Source organism: Microtus oregoni, unplaced genomic scaffold (genome assembly GCF_018167655.1).
Source record: "Microtus oregoni isolate MIOR12 unplaced genomic scaffold, Mior012 000023F_ref0000262, whole genome shotgun sequence".
Taxonomy (NCBI): domain Eukaryota; kingdom Metazoa; phylum Chordata; class Mammalia; order Rodentia; family Cricetidae; genus Microtus; species Microtus oregoni.
In genome coordinates this window covers 11,443,469-11,453,517 of record NW_024543082.1, presented here as the reverse complement: position 1 = coordinate 11,453,517, position 10,049 = coordinate 11,443,469, and positions in this window count along the sequence as shown.

Sequence of the window (10,049 nt, the reverse complement as noted above, 5' to 3'; positions counted from 1 at the left end):
TCCATCATTACTTTTTAACATTTTATACTATTGTGGTTTATCTCCCTTTTCTTTTTTTTTTTTTTTTTTTTTTTTTTTTTTTTTTTTTTTTGATTTTTCGAGTCAGGGTTTCTCCGTAGCTTTTGGTTTCTGTCCTGGAACTAGCTCTTGTAGACCAGGCTGGCCTCGAACTCACAGAGATCCGCCTGCCTCTGCCTCCCGAGTGCTGGGATTAAAGGCGTGCGCCACCACCGCCTGGCTTATCTCCCTTTTCTTTAAAGACCCAGCCTCACAGTCCCTTAATTATTTCCTGCTCTTATGAATATTCCAAATAAAGCTCACTTACTGTAATATTCAAAGATAACACCTATAAATGAAAGGAGTTATGTAACATTTGGCTTTGTGTCTGTGTTACCTCACTCATAATAATTGTTTCCAGATCCATTTATTTACCTGCGAATTTGATTTTTCTTAGTAGCTCATTTATATACAATTTAATAATTCTATCACAATTTCACTACTAATTCATCAGCCAATGGACATCTAAGCAGCTTGCATTTCGTAGCTATGGAAGAGTAAACCATGAATAAACATATAGCTCTATAGTAGAATATGGAATCCTGATAGCACATTCCAAAGAGTGGCAAGGCTCAGTCATGTGGTAAACCTATTTTGAAGTTTTGAGTAACCTCCACACTTTTTCCACACTGGCTGCAAATATTGTCACTCCCACCAGCAGTGAATAAGTGTTTCTTTCATTCTACATTCATGCCAGCACTTGTTTTTTCTTTTTTAATTTAACCCTTCTAACTTTGGTATGATGAAATCTCAAATAGTTTTAATTTGCATTTCCCTGTTGGGTAAGGATGTTGATCACACAGCAGTTGAAAAAGCATGTAGACCCTGTGCAAGCTGAAGACAAACCACATTCTAGCATGGAGACGTGAAGTGGACACGTTGACAAGTTGCTCTTGTCAAGGAGCAACTGTTGGTAATAAAGAGATACGGGGGAGGGAAAGTCAGTTTAACAATCTCCAAAGGAAGACCGCACTTTCAAGAATATATGATGAATACAAATTGAACTTCATTTAAATAATAAGGGACATAAAGTTGGGTGGCTTTATAATGGGGAATGAATCTGGTAAGAGTTAGACAATGAATATGATAAAATTATGTATGAAATTTTTAAAGAATATTTTTTTTAATTTTTTTAATTTATTTATTTATTAAAGATTTCTGTCTCTTCCCCGCCACCGCCACCGCCTCCCATTTCCCTCCCCCTCCCCCAATTGAGTCCCCCCCCCCCCTCAGCCCGAAAAGCAATCAGGGTTCCCTGTCCTGTGGGAAGTCCAAGGAACTCCCACCTCTATCCAGGTCTAGTAAGTTGAGCATCCAAACTGCCTAGGCTCCCACAAAGCCAGTGCGTGCAGTAGGATCAGAAACACATTGCCATTGTTCTTGAGTTCTCAGTAGTCCTCATTGTCCGCTATGTTCAGAGAGTCCGGTTTTATCCCAGGCTTTTCCAGACCCAGGCCAACTGGCCTTGGTGAGTTCCCAATAGAACATCCCCCATTGTCTCAGTGTGTGGGTGCACCCCTCGCGGTCCTGAGTTCCTTGCTCGTGCTCTCTTTTTTTAAAAAAATAGTTTTGCCAATTGCCTACTATCCCATTGGTAAATCCTCAGCATCATTTGTGATCCTCACCTTTAGGTACATATGGCCATTCTTGCTCTTTAAGGAGAGATATTGGAGTTCAATCTTCTAAGTCTGTGAAAGATTTGTGACTCATTTCTTATATAAAATTTATTAGATAATTAAAATATTTCAAGCTTTATTTTCCTTCTTTAAAGCAGAGAAGGAGTTAGCATAATTTTTGTATTGACTAGGTGACAGCTCTGACTTTTTATGCCTTGTTTTTTGTGACATTTTCGTATTTAAGAAATTCTCATATTATAGTGCCTCACAAAGAACAGCTATTACTTTTCTGCACTTAAAATCGGTTGATATTCCAAGAGTTATATAACTAAGAAGCGGCAGAGATAAATTTTCAAACTAAGTGTCTAGGTCAGTCTTAAACTTCATTTCTTTATTGTGCAAATTGTTTCCCTGGGACTGAATGAGCAACCCACTAGAAGGCAGATGGAGAGCCATTCAGCGATGGGCTATTGCATTTCTGGTGTGGATGTTCTGCTCTATTTCTTTGGCACGTTGTATAGAAATATTCTATAATGTGAATTTTTTATCTTCTAGTCAAGGTTTTTGAGTTTTTTCCTGCTTTCTCTTGTGGCTGCGATTCCTTCAATTCTCAAGTCAGTTTCTTGAGAACTCATCCCTCTCACCTACAATATATTGGTAAGTCAGGCATATACCAAGGCTTGTGGTCACACATTTTATTTTTCCCTATTGGATTTGTGGGCAGGCATTCAAATGCACAGTGATTTCATGCCCAGGAAGCCTCAAGAACCATAGATCAGTTGGCAGACAGACTGTGAAACATGCAATGTTTATGATGATCTATGTTGTATAATCATATGAGATAGATTGCATATATAATGCTCATCAGTGTGGAGTCATCTGGGGAAGCATCTGTTGAATTTTGTTTGCCAGCTTGAGGAAAAGATATTGCCAAGAGTTTGGCAAAGGCATTTATGTGCTTATTGTATGAAGCAAATTTATACTTTTTACTGGGACTCCTGGGGTGAGAGGGAAGCTGCACTTTCCTCAGCAGAGAAGTAACCGTAGGGCCACACCCAACATTCCACACTCCACTGGAGATGCACCATATGCCACAGGATCCTCAAGGGGTTTGACAGCAGAGAGTTTATACTAATGGATTCATTTACTTCAGTGCAAAAGCACAGCTGGAAAATATTCTTCTTAAGCAATAAGCACATCAAAGCATGCATTTGACACATACTCCCAAAGACACGAGTTTACAACTGAGGTGTTTGCTGTGATTCTAGGTGTCCACACAAGTCTATAGATTCAGAAATGTAAAATATGAACCTTTGCATTAAAGTATATGCTAAGTTTTATTCCCGTTCGCCTTTGACCGGAATTATATATGTACAAAATAGTCATTGGAAATTTTCATGAAAATGCATTTATTTTTAAAAAAAACTATGAAGACACAAATTGCTAGGATCAAATAAAACTATAGCCCATTGGCAATGCTAAAATGCAGCTTTGCTTTTATCCATATGTTTTGAAGATAATCTCACACTCAGTTTTTGGTGCAACACAGAACATATTTTTTTTTTCTCAGACTGTCATCATCTTTAGTTTATTACATAATTTTATAGCATGAAATAAGAATCCATGAGCAGGAATCTCTAAACATTCTTCTGCTTGGAAAGTACCATACTCTTAAAAAATAATCTTTCAAAATTTATTTCTTTCATTTTTTAAAACATATTTAAAAATTGATTCTTGGGAATTTTACATCCTTCACCACAAAGCCACCCATTTCCCACTTCTTCCATATCACTCTCCATGCTTATAACGTCTCCTTCAAAAGAAAATAAAACATAAAATTAAAAATGATTCCATACTTGAGCTACTCCACTCCTCTGTCTTTCCTGCCTCTCCATAACATATCCATCCATCGTAGTATCATCGGAAACTGTGCTGTGTCACTCAGTGCACCCTTCTGCCCAAGCAGCTTGTTGTGCAAATGTTCACTGTCGTTGGTCTGGTTCAAGGCCTCTCATTTCTGTTACATCATCAGTCCTGGATCATGATTTTCCTCAGCTATCCTGCTGTTGTCCAGAGTCACGGAGATCCTGTGGCTGTGGATCCACAGTACTGCCTCCTTCAGACACTTCAACAGCCAAAGGTGAGTAGATGTCGGGGCCCTGGGTCTTGTTTCTAAACCAGGGTGGGAGTTGAGTTGGACAGTCTGGGCCTGCATTAGGTGTCCCCTCTCCCCGGGCAAGGGACATGGCCAGATCTCCAGTACCCATGTCACTGCTGGCAGTGTAGTTCAGCTACAGACAGGGTCAGTCCTTGCCCTCTAGGGCTGGGTCTATCTCAGCATAGCACGCTGAAATCAATATGGCTTCAGGTGGTAGCCGCAACCACTGGCATCAGCATGGCCTTTGTTGGTACACATGGACCTCAGACGTCAACACAGACCCTGACTGTAGTAGGACCACGGACCCAGGCAAGACACTCAGTGGCAGCCTGGCCCTAGACATCATCATGGCCTCTGGTGGCAGCAGAGACTCCTCCTATTGGCCTGTTCCTCACTGCTCTCACGTCTCCAGTTCCACCTCTCTCCACAGCACATGGACCATCCCTCTTTCTCTCCAATCTCTCCACCTCGTACTCTGTCTTTTCCATCTCTTCATCACGTATTTGCCCATTGCAACGATATCCGCCCTCCTGGGCTGCAGGGACAGAGCTGGTGCTTCTTAAATTTTCTTTCACAATACCCTACATGTAATGTTCTTCAACTATCTCTTTTCCATTACCTCGTCTTCTCCCTGCTTTCCACCTAGACACCAAACTGTCCACCTTCTATTTTCATGCTCTGTTTTTTTTTTAAGTTGGATTATACTTATATTAATTAGGATTGGCTATCTTGGAGTAATGGGGAGTTAACTACTTAGTAAACAGATATTTGCCAGTGGCTACATCACTTAGGAATATAATTTTACTTTCTCCAGGAAACATTAACTGCAAGTAATTTCTCTGGAAGGGACAAGCCTTCTAAACACCTCCGCATTCTGAGATGGAATGTTTATGGGGTCTATATTGGTTCAGACATTATAGTGAAAAGCACTAGTATTGGGAGTTCATGTGTGCAACAACCACCACCCAGTGTCCAGAAGACAATCTTTCATGTCACTCTTTCCCAATCTCAAGGGCAAATATTCTTTCTATTCTGCCTTCTGCCATGTTCCCTGTGCCTTGTCGGGAATGATACAGATGCTCCATTTAAGGCTGAACATTCACTTAGTCACCAGCTCACTGTACTTTGACCTTTTAAACGTCTCTTTATGCCATTGCCTCCTACAGACAGAAGGTTTTCTGACCAATTCTCTGACCAATATCAACTATGGCTAGAAATGTAAGTATTTTGCAGGCAATTTGACATCATATCCCTGAGGCAAAAATAACAGTATCAGGTTTTGAGCAGGAATCCAGTAATGTGTATCAGTTCTCATTATGAAACAGGTCTAGAATCAGGTCAGAAAAGGTCTTGTTAGTTCTATAACAATTATACCACTATTGCTTCCACAGGCATAGCTTTCCATGAAGGTTGGTATTTCAGCTTACAGAGTTCACAGCTGAGGAAGATTTCTGATGACTTTTCCCTCCCAGCAGAATTCATAAACCACAAGGCCTGGGAATAGTTATCCACAGGGGCAGTAATTATGTTCATTTTTTTCTGGGAATGAATTCCAATACCATTTACAAATTAATTTATTTCTTTCTTCACAGTACCTTGACCAGATCAATTAAAATTGATCCTCTGAACTTAACATGGTGATTTTTAACCTTATATATTTGAGAGAGAGAGAATTTCCTTTAGTAACAATTCATGATTTTTCTTCACATGCCAAGAGATATACTTTTGATATTTTTAAAGATTTCAGGAAAAAATTGTTTAGCCTCTGCCCCACCCTGTTTAGAATGCTAAGAAATTGAATTGGCCTCGAACTCTTTCATAGCGTCCTCCAAACACACCGAGTACTGATAGTAAAAGCATTCTCCACTGCATTCCATTAACCCTTGTCTCCTTGCCTTTCTAAGACAATATAACATATTCAAACACATTTTCTATAGTGAGTGCTGCATGTAAACGCATTTTCATCATGAAATCCATCATCAAGCCTTTTGTTTCCTCTTATAGGATGAATCTATTTTGAAACTTATTAGTCATAGACAAATTAGGAAAATGTTTCTTCCTGATTTGTCATTGTGTTATAAATGTCTTGTCACTAACCAATTGCACATGGAACAGTCTTGCTCTGAATTACTCTGCTTGTGGTGTAATTGTCTTCATCTTTTCTATTGCTAGAATCTAGATGCTAAATGAAATGATATTCTAAATAACTTTGTTGCCATTGGCTAAGCTTGGGATTTATAGAACATGGCTTAATTTTGGAGGTTTAACAAGCTATGAGATATTTGTTATAATGCCACTTTACAAAACTTACTGTTGCATAGCCAATTTGAAATAAATTAATATTCCAAAAATAGAAATTATTATTAGTGCATACATAAGTTTTGCTAGTCAATCACATTGTATAAAAATTTCTGAAAAAAATTTTGAGTAAAAGAATTTTAAGCTCCTGAAAAATATCAGCAATTTTTATCTTCAGTCTATCAAAATATAAGTCCTGTTGGGAAAGTTGATGACTTGAAGAAATTTTGGGGGGTGCTGGTGAGGTGAATGAGAGCATGGTGAAGGTTCTGACTGCAAGTATCATTTCAGGAATGTACATGGTGAGAGGACAGAACTGACTCTTAAAAGTAATCCTCTGGTGTGCCACATGGCATGCATGTATATCAGACGCAATACATGAATAAACGTGAAAACCAAACCTATTAGTCATATGACAAATTTTACACTCAAGGGACTTCCTTAGCATTCTAAAGAACTGCAACCTTTAACTAGATTCTAGAGAAATGTTCAAGTGTAGGCAATTTCGTAGTAATTAGTAAGTTTTCATATAAATATATACACATATAACCTCCTTATGCTTATATATGCAGACAATTACTGCAAAGGTTAAACAGTGGTCATTATTGGTACTTGTTCTGGTTTAGCAAATGTCCTTGAAAATGTTATGGATAATTGAAGGCGTAAGTCATAAACAATACCACACCAGTTTGGAATTATGATTAATAGGGTGGTATTTATTTAAAGGGGAAAAAATTTACAGATCACTGTCAGCCCTCTGCGCAACCAGGAAGTGAGTGTAGTTGCCGGTGGAGCCCGAAGTGAAGAGAGAGAGGAGAGGGAAGTGGCCGCTTTTTTAAAGAGAGAGAGACCACGCCCCAATGGGCTGGTATCTCAGCAGCTATAGGCTGGAGGAATGAGAGGACCTCCCGTAACAGATAATGTGTGCTTTAACAATAGGAGCTGGATATAAATTGGACACATATGTTCTTTGACTATGTCTAATACACACACACACACACACACACACACACACACACACACCCTTAATTATCTTCATGTCTAGCATTTCAGCCCTGGCTAGTTTTATGTCAACTTGAGAGAAACTAAAGTCATCCTAGAGGTGAAAGATCAATTGATAAAATGCCCTTATAAGAACAGGTTGTTGACATACCTGTAGAGCATTTTTTAAATTAGTAATTTATGTGGGAGGTTCCAGCCCATTGTTGATAGAGCTACCTCTGGGGTAATTGTTGTCTGTTCTATAAGAAAACAGGTTCATCAAATCATGAGGAACAAGCCGATTAGTAACACTTTATAGCCTAAACATAAGCTCTTGCTTCCATGTTTATGCCAGGTTTGAGTTCTGCCTTGGCATCCCTCAATGGATTATGATCAAATAAACCTTTTCCTGCCCGACATGCTTTTGGTTATGGTGTTTCATCATAGAAATAGTAATCCTTATATGGTGATTGAAAGAAAATGATCCCCAAAGGGAGTTGCACTATTAGGAGTTGTGGCTTTGTTTGAAAGGCCTTGCTGGTTAGCAGTTTCAGTCTATCATGACCTGGCAACTTTTTCCAAAGATCCTAGACATGGAGATTCCTTCTACAATGAAATTTCCTTCTTTCTACCTGCCCTTATCTGGAGAACGTCTCTGGGCCCAAGAATGGACCTTATCTGAAAGCTGTCTCTAAGCCTGGATGCCTGATTTCTCTAGGGTGACCCTTGTCACAGTTTCCTGCAAGAAGCCCCCTGCCATGTATATGGTAACTAAGACTTATATACTAGGATCTCTACTATACGAACCTACTTCCACAAATGAAGCCTTGTGATAGAACCATGCCTGTTCACGCAAATTAGGATTTGTCTCCAGACTCTCCAATCTTATATATTTTCCATAATCTGAAATAAAGCTGAGACGATTCACTAAAGTCTCTCCTGAAAGACTGTCTCCAACATGTTCACATGCCATAGAAGGATCTCTCTCATCACTTCTGCCTCTTTGTCCCTGTACACTGATGGACCACAGGAACAAAGGAAAATGCTTAAAGCTTTGTTGGAGTAGGTTTGGCCTTGTTGGAGGAAGTATGTCACTTTGGAGGCAGGCTTTGAGGTCTTAGAGTTGTTCAAGCGACACCCAGTGTCTCAGACCACTTCCTGTTTCCTGCACGTCAAGATGTAGGACACTCAACTACTTCTCCAGCACCATGTCTGTCTGTGCAAAACCATGTCACACCATGGCCAAAATGGACTAAGCCTCTGAAAATGTAACCGCCCTAACTAAATGTTTTACTTTATAAGAGTTGCTGTGGTCAATGTGATTCTTCACAACAGTAGAAACTTTTACTAAGACACCTAACTAGACACCTTTCTTATTTACATACCTATGATTTCTAATACTTTTAAGAATTAGAAAGCTTATTTTATAGACTTCTATGGTTATAAAATCCATAGTGGTCCTCCATTTTAGAATGTTTACCACCTAAAAAATAGTAAGTGGCTATATTGTTAGTCTATTACCTAGATATCATAATATTCATGGATGCCATTAGGAAAAATCAGCATATGAAGGTTTGGGGTAATTTTGAAATCTATGCAGAGGTTGTGGTATTCTGGGTATTTTTATACATTTCAGTCAACCTTTAACATCACTGTCCACATTACCATTCTCTCCAAGCTACAATTAACAGAAACGTCATCTGCGTTTGTTTTTTTTTTTTCTTACCAGGCAAGCTATACTAGTTAAGATGTTTTCTATTTCATTAGCTCCTCATGTAAAATGGGATTCTTTTTACTTATGATGGTCATTCTCTATAATAATTTGACTTAACTATAGAAGAAACAAGAAAGATAATCAGAGACAGGTTACTTACAAACTGTTTGAGACTAAACCTGTCATCTTGCTCACAATTCTGCTTAAGTGCTACATTTAATATGTGCCAATATGAAGTATACATCCTGATGGAGATTAAGAAAGATGGAAGGTAAAAAATGAAATGCTGAGGTTTAAGGACTTGTAAAATATTTTTGAAAGTATGCTTCTGAATGCAGGAAGTAGTTCACAGAGATAAGTTCAAGTCATGAGAGTTGGAAAAATAAAGACATATTCAAGAAGTTTGGTTGTAAATAACAGAGAAGAAATATGAGTATAACTTTTGGGACCTGAGAGCCACGTGATGATTTATTTCAAGACAGGAGGATATTTCAAGACAGACAGGAGTCACTGAAGGAAAACGAATGAAAGATTTTGGTGGAAAGCATAGGAAAATTGAGAGTGTACGGGAGATCCCAAAGGAACTGCAAGTAGAAAGCATTTAAGGCCCCAGATGGACAGATGCAGTAGACAAAGCTCTTTTGGTTACAAGTGACTGAATATCAGTTTGAACTGGCCATGAATAGAGAGGATAGGTATTGATCTATGTAAGCAAATTGCTGTCTTTTCCTTTCTTGCTCCTTTCTCAACATCAATATATTTGTTTCTTTGTTTCAATTTTAGAAGTTTAGGAGAAACTAGTTCTATCAAATTTTAATATACAATCTGTTAGTTCATGTTTTTTCAAATTCTCAGCCTAAAAAGAAAGGTACAGTTTCAGAAATTTATCAAGTAAGTTCAGTTTGATTTCCTTTTCTAGAACCATAACCTGAGCTTAGCCACTCACAGATGGGACACAGCAACTTCACACTGCATTTCTAGTTTAATCTCTCTCTCTCTCTCTCTCTCTCTCTCTCTCTCTCTCTCTGTCTGTCTTTCTGCATTGATGAACTTGTTTGTGTTTTGAGATGATCTCTCCTAATGTATGTGAAGTTAGTCTCAAACTCGTAATACATTTTGCATTACTATAAGTAGGTGTGATGATTAAAACAAGTTAGGCTTCACGATCTCCTTTTCAGTTTTGACACAAGTCAAAAACCACATAAAAGAAGGAAAGGGTGAAATG